Here is a 12,189-nt window from a genome sequence, read left to right as displayed (position 1 = left end):
GAACTTGCAGATAGTTATCATCTCTACACCTAAACTTGATGTCTTGGGCAAATTATTTGTTATTTTTGATGAATCTAGCATCACACAACACCGTATAGTTATTCAGGTACAGACTTTCCACAATATTTTTAGTTGCATTCATTCGAACAAAGCAAGTTCCATGTAATCCAATATTTATTCAAATTTGTATTATGTTTTATTCTTCATGAAGTGTTTGCCGACAGTCAGCACATCCACAACGGTACAATCTGTCAAGACGTTGCTGATCAATATGGATTATAATGTGGGCGCAGTCGTTGCCTTGGTGGAATGCTTCAGAAGCTTGGAAAACTTGTATACCGAGGTGATTATTCTCACACACAATAAGAACACATACCATGCATGGTGTACTACTCCATTCATCTAAAAAGGCTTGTCTTAGATTTGTATGTCATGGAAAAATATGTATGTATTAGACACATCTGTGTCTAGACAAAAAGTAAAAAAAAACTTCTATCAGAACGGAGATAATTAGATTTAATCATCCACTTGTTGTTTCAAGAGAATTTTTATTTATAGACCTTAAGCATTTTAAATCTTTCTGTCTATTTAGGGAGGAGTATCTAATGAGGAAAGTCTTACGATCGATTGTTCTTGTAAGCACCATTACGATGTTGGTTTGAAGTTAGTGACGCTTTTAGGCTATATACAATGCGAGAAAAGCATTCCATTTGCAAGATTCTTTATCCTCAACGCAAGACAGCTGGAGACTATCAGGCTTAAGTTTCTTTCTCACGAAGACTTCACGGAAGGATTTTACAAACAACAACGAGAGGTGCTTCAGTGGGACAAAAAGGCTTCTAAATATGCTTGCCTTAGGTTGTCGGCAAGTTGCAACCACAAGCACCTGGATTTAAGACATGCACGCGTTGAGCACCTGGATTTAACGGATCCATTCACTTGTACGTGGTGAAAACAACGTTGGGGCTAGATGTTGCCGCCACTTTTCTGTCTGGGTTTTACGTAGGGGTGATGAAACATTGCTTGTACCTTTTGTTGAATCTGTAACTTTGTTAGTAGCATTGTTATTGTGCTGAAACAATGCATGTACCTTTATCTGTAACCTTGTTAACAACATTGTTATTGTGATGTGCACCCACGAAGGAGCTCACAACTGCCAAAACCAAACTACTTAGTATCCTTTTATCTTGGTGCAACAACATTTTATACTCTCTAGCTATGTGTAGTAAGCAAAAACATTTTACTCTCTGCCGAGTGATCTCACACAGGATAACGACCAGCGAGTTTCATGGTCGTCTCAATGATGAGCTCAGCTCTTTTTCCGCAAGGAATGCATAATGTTGAAAGGGTTCATGAGTTTATTGTAGATACATGTGATTGTCAAAGGGTTCAAATAACAACAACTCTAGTGCAGGGCAACAGTGGTGGATCATGTAGGTCATTGCACTATTGGATATTCCAACTCTCGATACAGGTAGTCTTTTGAGCAACGGGAGATGATCTCACTTAGGATTGCGTCCGAGATGGCACTGATGATGTCCGGACTAGATTCATCTTCTTGTTCCTCGGATCGAGGGGCATCACCGCTTCTCGCCCCTTCGGCCACCGTCGAAACCCTAGAGGATTGCGTCGTGTTGCTGCTAGAGGCAGGGGACTCCATCTCCATTTTCATCCTCCTCTTCATCTCCATCTCCATATTAATTTCTATCTACATTTCCATTTGTCGGGGTGTGGCGCTGCCTCCGTGGTCCGAGCAGAGCTTTGTGAGGTAGATTTGGAAAGACAGTTATGTATTCACTGCACAATTGCAAGAAAAAATCATGAAAGGCTTAAGTGGGGAGGGGGAGGTGAGGGGTCATATGCAGGGGTGTGTATGCAGTAAATACACGATCTGCACGAATGCATAACTACCACTCCGAGTGGTTGCATCGCAAACCCACAATCTGCACGAACGCATAGGCAGAGTGTTTTGAAAAATGTTTCATCCTCCTCTCCATCTCCATCTCCATATTCATCTCTATCTCCATTTCCATTTGTCGGGGTGTGGCGCTGCCTCCGAGGTCCGAGCAGAGCTCTATGAGGTAGATCTGGAAAGATGGTTAGGTATTCACTGCACGGATGCAAGGAAAAAATTCATGAAAGGATTAAGTGGGGAGGGGGAGGTGAGGGGTCAGATGCACGAGTGTGTATGCAGTAAATACACGATCTTCACGAACGCATAGTTACCACTCCGAGCGATTGCGTCGCAAACCCAATATCTGCACGAACGCATAGGCACAGAGATCGTGCACTCATCGATTGCCGCCATGTGACGCCATAAATTCAGGCCTTCGCACATATATCCTCCTCCACATACAATCGACATCGCAGTGTGCCCCGCTGATCGTTCTCCACAAAAACCGTTCTGCAGGCCATGGGGTTCATCAGGGAACTCAAGGAGCTTCAGGCTCAGGGCACCACCAAGCTACACGTCATCCACACCAACAACTTACAGAAGGTGTAGGCCATTGTCAATCAGTACGAGAAGCACATCCAGATACACTGCAACAAGATAGTCACAGTTGATGTTGAGTACACCAACGAGGCAACACACAAACATAATGCCGCCCTCATCCAGCTCTCCGTCAGCAAGACCAAGCTGGTGCTGCTATTCCAACTGAGCGCCGCAGAAGACAGGTGTGTGGTGTTCGACAACTTCCTCCTCGACTAAAGGTACACTTTTGCTGGCTTCTCCATCGACCAGGATATCGAGAAGCTGGAGCAGTATGCGCGCAGATCGCTCACTTCGTCGACATGCAGAAAGAATGAAGGGTGCTCGATAGCACCAAGTATATGGACTCGCTTGGTGACGTATCAAGCATGCTCATTGATGACTACTACATGACCATGAAGCAGAAGCTGACCAGGGCAGATCACATGCGCTGGGAGTGCATGCCCCTCTCCATAAAGCACGTCGAGTACGCAACAAAGGACGCTTACACCGCATACGAGATATGGAGTCGCATCACCTTCACTCAGGAAGGACTTCGTCGTGCAAAGTTGGATAAGTCCAAGAAGCGTGCTAGGACCTGGGGAGGCTACGACTGGTGAAGATTTGGATGGTGTCGGCCATGAAAATGATGGATTGCTCTCTAGTCATCTTATATTCCTGATCACATTTGGTTTACATTACATCAAGTAGGTTGTTTGTTTTTTCTAAACATTGGTTTGCTTGTCGTTGTAGTTTCTGTTCTAATCATGCATTTGCTTATGGAGTAAACAAAGTTTATTGCAGTTATATGGTACAACAAATATGAACTAGTGTAAACGTATAAGAGTTAATATGCCATTTTTAGTCATAGTATTGCGAATGTTTCTAGACACACCTTTCTTGTCAAAGGTACGGCTCCACACCTTGCAAGCATTTCCGCTGAATTGTACACCCTTGGACGGTCGTGCCCGGGTAATGTCGTATCATAGAAATTTGCGCTGACACGTTCACTCTGAGAATCACGACCGCACGGCCAACATAAGCAAGTCTTTTCATTAAGAACACACATGGGTTTACATACAGAAGAGTCACAGTTTCTTAGTCCCAACTGCAGTTGTGTATCTAGCTAACAAACAACACAAAAGTTGAAGCATTGTTTGTGCAATCGAGCCCTGCTGCAAGTGCCACACTTTAGACAGTTTTATTGTAGAGACCAACAATTACAAGCGAGAGAAACTCCTTATCGGCCATGGCTCCCTTGAGTATTGTGAAGAGTACAACCGAGTCTATTACCAACCTAGCTGCATTTGTCAAACCAGAAAACCCGGATATTGCCAACCTTCCATCTTTGTGCAAGCAATACGTGCGAGAAAAATCGACGGACCTAGAAAGTTCAACAAGTCTGATGCTGCCCTTTAGAGGAAAATATCCAAGCTTCATCCTGAGAGCATCGGTAACAACAATAGGTATTTTCTGTACAAAAAACATTGTAAGTTGTGTCATTGCATCAAGGGGAATGACATGTGGAGGTTGGCTTGTAGAAAGAAAAAATGACTAACCAAGCTGCCTTCCTGAACATTGCTAAAATTTAGATAGTGCACGAAGGCAATCACAGGGGTGTCCTTAGCACTTAAAACAAGGTTGGTCACACACACCATTTCAGCATATGAAAGTTTTATGCCTCGGGTGTAGATAGTCTTGTCTATGTAGCTTCTGTGGGATATACTGATATCTTCAAGAGCTGAACAATAAAATCATCTATAAGTCAACATGTATGAACCAAAAAATGGTGGCTGCATGGTAAATCAATATGTCAGAATGAATTGAAAGTATACTTAGAAATATTGACTACAGGGTCACTATGAAGGATAAATCTCACACTACATGGTAAAAACAAATATTTAGTCCGACGATCTTTGTCGAGATTTAGGACACATGGTCTTTTAATAGGCGAGTGTAACATACCAATAGAAGGTTTGGGAACGACTTTGTGACTCCCTCGAGCTTCATTCAACTTCATTTCAATGTGAAAGAAGAAATCTTCGCCTTGCAAATCTAGTTTAATAATATCATCGTAACACAGCTCATAGTGGCGTATCATCTTTTCCCACCTAGGACCAGGAAACTTGGACCTGTGAGCACAATCGGTAAACTTAATATTGTATGACAACTCCTCGTCGATGCCAAACACAAGGTTCAAACCATCTTCTTCAAAACCATCATCTGAAGCTTCTTCCTTCCATAAGGAAATCAAAGAGAGGACCTGCTTCCGGTAATAGCAAGAACCATACTGCAAAATAAGAATAAAAATAAGTATGATTCGTATATCAAAGCAACCATGCCAAAAAGCTACTAGAAAGAATGGTTATGTGTCATTATTTATATCTCTTATATTGCTCGATTAATATTATTCCTTATGTAAGAACGATAGAAGCAAAGGCACAAAACAAATGTTCTTGTTACCGGTACCCAGAATTTACCAGGTACGACTCATAACAACGAGGCAAAGGGACAATCAAGAAAGAGCGGTCAACTGCGGATGCACCACCATGACAACTGAGATTCTAGAAAACATCATAGTTTATCGTTGTCTGCGAATATAAAACAATATATAAGACCGAGATGCACCAGATCGTAAAAAGATTATATAGATCTATGACAACATGTGTAACCATTTATGCCAAGAGACAGTTAAAGGCTATGCATCAGTGTTATATACTCAATCTAATGAGAAAAGACAAAGTAATATATATCCTTTGATGTTAATGTTTATATAAAGAAAAATTCACACATCTACCACGAGTGGCAGAGACTGGCGGAAAACAACCAACTCCATTCCCTCAATATTGTTCGCCCAAATACTTAAAAGAGGTAACATATGCAGGAATCCGACACACGCTAACTGAAAACACTGTAAAAAGTGTAGAGATCTAAGTAAGATAGATAAACGGTAGACAGAAAGAGGGGAACACGCTAAAGTGTAAGAACCAGATGTGAGGATAAAGCAGAAGAGCAAGTAACTTTGTTTACGAGATACAGATAGCCTCATATTTACGGAGTAATTATTGGAGACATGGACGTCTTGATGAAACTAAAAAATGTCTGTAATAAGAGAGAGGAGAGGTAGAGAGGGAGATAGAGAGACGTGAGAGCTAGAAGTAACCTCTGCCAGTTCACCCCATTATTTCCCTTTGTAGATGCCGCTTCGTCACGCCAAGTACTCCTCCCGACGCAAGAAAAATGCGAGAAAAAGTGGTAAGTAGGTGGGATCTTTCGTCACCCAGACAAACGTTTGGTGGACTGGGACCATGTGGGTTGGGCTACTGACATGTGGGTCAGGTTCCCAATGGACCCACGTGTTAGCGCAAGAACGGTAGGGTGCCAAATGGAAGAGGATTGTCGTGCCCTATGCAGTGCCTTCTTCGTGTATCATCGCATCCTTAGCTCTCTTCCCCCCTCTCCAAACCACCCCAACCGTCTTGTATATTCACTGATATGATGACTAAGACGGCGCCGCTTCTGCCCACAGCCGTTGTACCATGTCGACATCTAAGATCAGCAAAGAGATGATGAATGAAGAGATGTACTTCCATGACATGGATTTCAATTTCTATGTAAGAGATTTCCGCTTACATGGGCAGTTCTAATTTTGGTGTTTTTGTTTTTGGGGATATTTGATTTGACCTCAAAAGGTACTTGTGTACTTGTATGAGAACCCTCATACAAAGTAGACCAAGATTTTCATGGTAAAGAGGGAGACCTTCCTCTCTACGGCGTGCTCCATGACACCAAGCCTCTTAGGCGTGTGGCCTTCGAAGGAAGTCACACAGGAAGGAGGTTCTATGGCTGTGCTATCAAAGTTAGCCACTTTTGAAATCCCTCTTACTTCTTTGTTACATCAAATTGGTTGCAAATAAGAGACATGGTTACAAACAAAACTAATGAGCACTCTATTTAGTTGGAACCATTATAAGAGGCATTTACAAACAAAATTTTAAGGTCGCTATTGATAACCCACAAGTATAGGGGATCGCAACAATTTTCGAGGGTAGAGTATTCAACCCAAATTTGTTGATTCGACTCAAGGGGAAGCCAAAGAAATTCTCAAGTATTAGCAGTTGAGTTGTCAATTCAACTACACCTGAAAGATTTAGTATCTGCAACAAAGTATCAGTAGAAAGGTAGTGTCATAGCAACAGTAGAAAGAGTAACCAGTAGCAGCAAAGTGACAACAGTAGCAGCAAAGTAACAACAGAAGCAACAAAGTAACAGTAGCAGTAGTGACAACAGTAGCATCAAAGTAACGTAGCAAGGACCAGTAGGAAAAACTCGTAGGCAATTGATCGGTGATGGATGATTATGCTGGATGCTATTCATCATGCAACAGTTATAACACGCAGAGATATGTAACTAGCTCCAGTTCGTTAATGTAATGTAGGCATGTATTCCGTATGTAGTCATATGTGCATAGGGAAAAGAACTTGCATGACATCTATTGTCCATCCCTCCCGTGGCAGCGGGGTCCTAATGGAAACTACGGGATATTAAGGTTCTCCTTTTAATAAAGAACCGGACCAACGCATTAACACTTGGTGAATACATGAACTCCTCATACTATGGTCATCTCCGGGAGTGGTTCCGGCTATTGTCACTTCGGGGTTGCTGGGTCATAACACATAGTAGGTGACTACAACTTGCAAGATAGGATCAAGAACACACATATATTGATGAGAACATAATAGGTTCAGATCTGAAATCATGGCACTCGGGCCCTAGTGACAAGCATTAAGCATGGCAAAGTAGTAGCAACATTAATATCAGAACATAGTGGATACTAGGGATCAATCCCCGTCAAAACTAACTCGATTACATGATAGATCTCATCCAACCCATCACCGTCCAGCAAGCCTACGATGAGATTACTCACGAATGGTGAAGAGCATCATGGAATTGGCGATGAAGGAAGGTTGATGATGACGATGGCGATGATTTCCCCTCTCCGGAGCCCAGAACGGACTCTAGATCTACCCTCCAGAGGAAGAACAGGAGGTGGCGGCGCCTCCGTATCGTAAAACGCGATGAACTCTTCTCCCTATTTTTTTCCGGACGAAAGAGGCTAAATAGACGTGAGATTGGAGGCGGTGGAGCATTGTGGGCCCCACAAGCCTGCCACGCGCGGCCAGGGGGGGCCCGCGCCTGGTGGGCTTGTGGGCTCACAGCTCCTCTTCCTTCGCTGATTGTTGCGCCAGTATTTTTCATATATTCCACAAAATTCTCCGTAAATTTTCAGGTCATTCCGAGAACTTTTATTTCTGCGCAAAAACAACACAATGGCAATTCTGCTGAAAACAGCGTTAGTCCGGGTTAATTCCATTCAAATCATGCAAATTAGAGTCCAAAATAAGGGCAAAAGAGTTTGGAAAAGTAGATATGATGGAGACGTATCAACTCCCCCAAGCTTAAAACCTTGCTTGTCCTCAAGCAATTTAGTTGAGAAACTGAAAGAGACAAAAGAAAACTTTTACGAACTCTGTTTGATCTTGTTGTTGCAACTATGTCTAACTCATATCCAGAATTTCAGCAAGATCACAAGCTAACCACATAAGAAAATGACATCTAGGTCTCATGGTAAACTCATATCAATGGCATAATCAACTAACGAGCAAATAATAATAAGTCTCAAATGTCAACACTTCAATCAAAACAATCATGAAGCAGTACGAACAGATGGTATCTCGCTAGCTCTTTCTGAGACCGCAAAACATAAATGCAGAGCACCTTCAAAGACCAAGGGCTAACTAAACATTGTAATTCATGGCAAAGAAGATCCAGTCACAGTCATACTCAATCACAGTTAAAAGCAAAGCATAAAAATGACAGAGGTGCTCTCTAATTGGTGCTTTTATAAGAAGAGGATGACTCAGCAGGAACATAAATAGACAGGCCCTTCGCAGAGGGAAGCATTGATTTGCAGAGGTGCGAGAGCCCAAGCTTTTAAAACAGAGATAATCATTTTGGGTGGCATGCTTTCATTGTCAACGCAATGACTAAGAGTTTTCACCATCTTCCACTCTACACATGCTATAGGCGGTTCCCAAAAAGAAAAGTAAAGTTTTGACTCCCCCACCACCGATCAATCACACTCCACGACTAGCCGAATCCTCGGGTGCCGTCCATACCAACATCAATCCAGGGGGAGTATTGTTTGCAATTATCTTTTCGATTTGAGCATGGAACTGGACATTCCAATTACCGACCCCTTTCTCGTGAATGATAGTGAATAAACACATATCGAGGATAACACGCCTAGCATGGAAGATACTGATAGCCCCCTATCACCACATGAGCGGTTCGGGCATGCAAAACAGATTATTTCTTGAAGGTTTAGAGAGTGGCACATGCAAATTTACTTGGAACGGCAGGTAGATACCGCATATAGGTAGGTATGGTGGACTCATATGGAACAACTTTGGGTTTATGGAAGTGGATGCACAAGCAGTATTCCCGCTTAGTACAAGTGAAGGCTAGCAAAAGACTGGGAAGCGACCAACTAGAGAGCGACAAGAGTCATCAAAATGCATTGAGATTAACTAACATTGAGTGCAAGCATGAGTAGGACATAAATCACCATGAACATGAATATCATAGAGGCTATGTTGATTTTGTTTCAACTACATGCGTGAACATGCGCCAAGTCAAGCCACTTGAATCATTCAAAGGAGGATACCATCCTATCATACTACAACACAGTCATCTCAAAATTCATGTTGGCATCCAAGACAAACCATTATAAGCTCCTAGCTAAGTAAGCATGGCATCAGCAACTATGATCTCTAAGTTGTCATTGCAAACATGTTTTTCTCACAACAAAGCTGAACTAGAAACGATGAGCTAGTCATATTTACAAAAACAAAATAGATCGAGTTCATACCAGCTTTTCCAGGATCAGTCACTTCATCATATATCGTCATTATTGCCTTTCACTTGCACGACCGAATGATGTGAACACTAATAAGAGTGCTCGTGCATTCGACTAAGCTGGAATCTGCAGACAAACACAAAGAAGAAGACAAAGTAATATGGCTCTTTGACAGATAAACAGATATGGATGCGAGAGCCACTAACATTGTAACCATGGTCTTCTACCTTGACCCAAAGAAAAAGAAAACTATTTACACGGGAAAGCTCCCAACAAGCAAAAGAAGAAAAGAAAATCTTTTTGGGTTTTCTCAAACTAGACAGACACACGAAAAGAAAACGAGAAAAATAAATAAACTAGCATGGATGATACCGTGGCAAAGTGTGAACACCAACTAACAAAGTGAAAGCATAAGCAAGAATATAAAGTCAGTGAGAAACACGTACTCCCCCAAGCTTAGGCTTTTGGCATAAGTTGGTCTACTCCCATGGATGGTCCGGGCGATACCCAAAATCATAATGGGGGGTATATGGGAGCGCTAAACAGAAAACATGGAAAACTAAACTAAATCTATCATTTTCTTCTAAGCAACCGAAGGTGAAAGCTTGGAACAGAGGTTTGTGACTCCTCGATTCATCCATCTCATGGTCACCGAAAGAAATCCATCAATGAGGTTGATCAAGTCTCCTTGATAAACTTTTTCGAATCGCAAAAGAGAACGAAGAATTTTCGAATAGTCACTAGGTTACCTCAATGGGGATGTGAATCTCCCCAACAAGCAAATCATACTTCATCTTAACAGGAGGAATAGGGCATTCAAAGCTCCCAATAAGAATCGATGAAGTTTTTTCGATAGCGTTGATGCAATGTACTCGATATTGTTTCCTCGGAAAGTGCACTGTATGCACATTACCGTTGACATGGAAAGTGCCGTTGCCTTTGTTGCAATCAGTAACAACCCCTGCAGTGTTTAAAAAGGGTCTTCCAAGGATGACCGCCATGGCATCGTCCTCAGGAATATCCAGAATAACAAAGTCTGTTAAGATAGTGACGTTTGCAACCACAACAGGCACATCCTCGCAAATGCTGATAGGGAAAGTAGTTGATTTGTTGGCCATTTGTAGAGAGATTTCACTGGGTGACAACTTATCCAGTTCAAGTCTACGATAAAGAGAGAGAGGCATAACACTAACACCGGCTCCAAGGTCGCATAAATCAGTTCTAACGTAGTTACCTTTAATGGATCAAGGTATAGTGGGCACTCCGGGATCACCTAGTTTCTTAGGAGTTCCACCCTTGAAGGTATAATTAGCGGGCATGGTGGAAATCTCAACCTCAGGTATCCTCCTCTTATTAGTCACAATATCCTTCATGTACTTAGCATACGGAGACATTTTGAGCATATCTGTCAAACGCATTTGCAGAAAGACAGGTCTAATCATTTCAACAAAGCACTCAAAATCCTCATCATCCTTTTTCTTGGATGGTTTGGGAGGAAAGGGCATGGGTTTCTGAACCCATGGTCCAAGCATTCTCATTGCACAAGATATTATTCAATAGGATCTCAGCTTGTTCTACAATTTGTTCCCTAAAAACACAACCAACACAACTATCTAGGTGGTCTCTAGAAGCATCGGTAAGTCCATTATAGAAGGTATCAAGTATTTCATTCTTCTCAAGAGGGTGATTAGGCAAAGCATTCAGTAGCTGGATGAGCCTCCCCCAAGCTTGTGGGAGACTCTCTTCTTCAACTTGCACAAAGTTGTATATTTCCTGCAAGGCAGCTTGCTTCTTATGGGCAGGGAAATATTTCTCACAGAAGTAGTAGATCATATCCTGGGGGCTACGCACACAACCAGGAGCAAGAGAAGTGAACCAAGTCTTAGCATCATCCTTTAGCGAGAAAGGAAACAACTTGAGGATATAGTAGTGGCGAATCTTTTCCTCACTCGTGAATAGGGTGGCTATATCGTGCAGTTTGGTAAGATGGGCTACAACCATTTCAGACTCATAACGTGAAAAGGATCAGATTCGACCAGAGTGATTAACTCAGGGTCGACAGAGAATTCATAATCCTTATCGGTCACAAAGATAGGCAAAGTAGCAAACTTCGGGTCGTATTTCATCCTAGCGTTCAAAGATTTTTCTTTCCACTTGCACAGTAATTTCTCAACATCATAGCTATCCTTACAAGCAAGAAAGTCCTCAGCTATCTCTTCCTCCATAACATAACACTCAGGCATATCAGACAATTCATATCTAGGAGAGCTAGTTCTAGCAGGCAAAATAACAGGTTCTACTTCAATAGTATCAGCAATTTCAGAAGTATCATCACATCTAGCAGCAACTCTAGCAATTTGTGCAACAAGGAATGCACCTAGTGGCAAAGCAGTATCAAGCATAGCATCATCACGCAAAGCAGTATCAAGCATAGCATCATCATAAGCATCATGGGCAGCAGAAGTAGCATCATCAAGCACAGGCGACATATCAAGATTTCTAGCAGGAGGTGGTGTTGCAAACTTACTCATAACTAAAGGTGAATCAAGTGCATAGCTAGATGGTAGTTCCTTACCTGTCCTCGTAGTTGAGGGCAAGACTTTATTTCTTGGATCTTTCAGATTCCTCATAGTGACCAGCAGACGTAAATCCCAAGTGACTCAGAGAATATAGCTGTGCTTCGCCGGCAATGGCGCCAGAAAAAGCATGTTGACACGAGACTATTCTTGACTTTGGCTTCCCCGGCAACGACGCCAAAAAAGGTCTTGATAACCCACAAGTATAGGGGATCGCAACAGTT

The 12,189-nt window shown here is 42.2% G+C and overlaps 1 pseudogene; it reads left to right on the top strand.

Annotated features, from left to right (window-relative positions):
* Positions 1 to 2,413: 2,413 nt before the first annotated feature.
* LOC123413362 lies at positions 2,414 to 3,090 on the top strand (annotated as a pseudogene).
* Positions 3,091 to 12,189: the final 9,099 nt, after the last annotated feature.

The sequence above is a fragment of the Hordeum vulgare genome, chromosome 7H (genome assembly GCF_904849725.1).
Source record: "Hordeum vulgare subsp. vulgare chromosome 7H, MorexV3_pseudomolecules_assembly, whole genome shotgun sequence".
Lineage (NCBI taxonomy): Eukaryota > Viridiplantae > Streptophyta > Magnoliopsida > Poales > Poaceae > Hordeum > Hordeum vulgare.
This window is presented reverse-complemented; position numbering and strand designations above follow the sequence as displayed.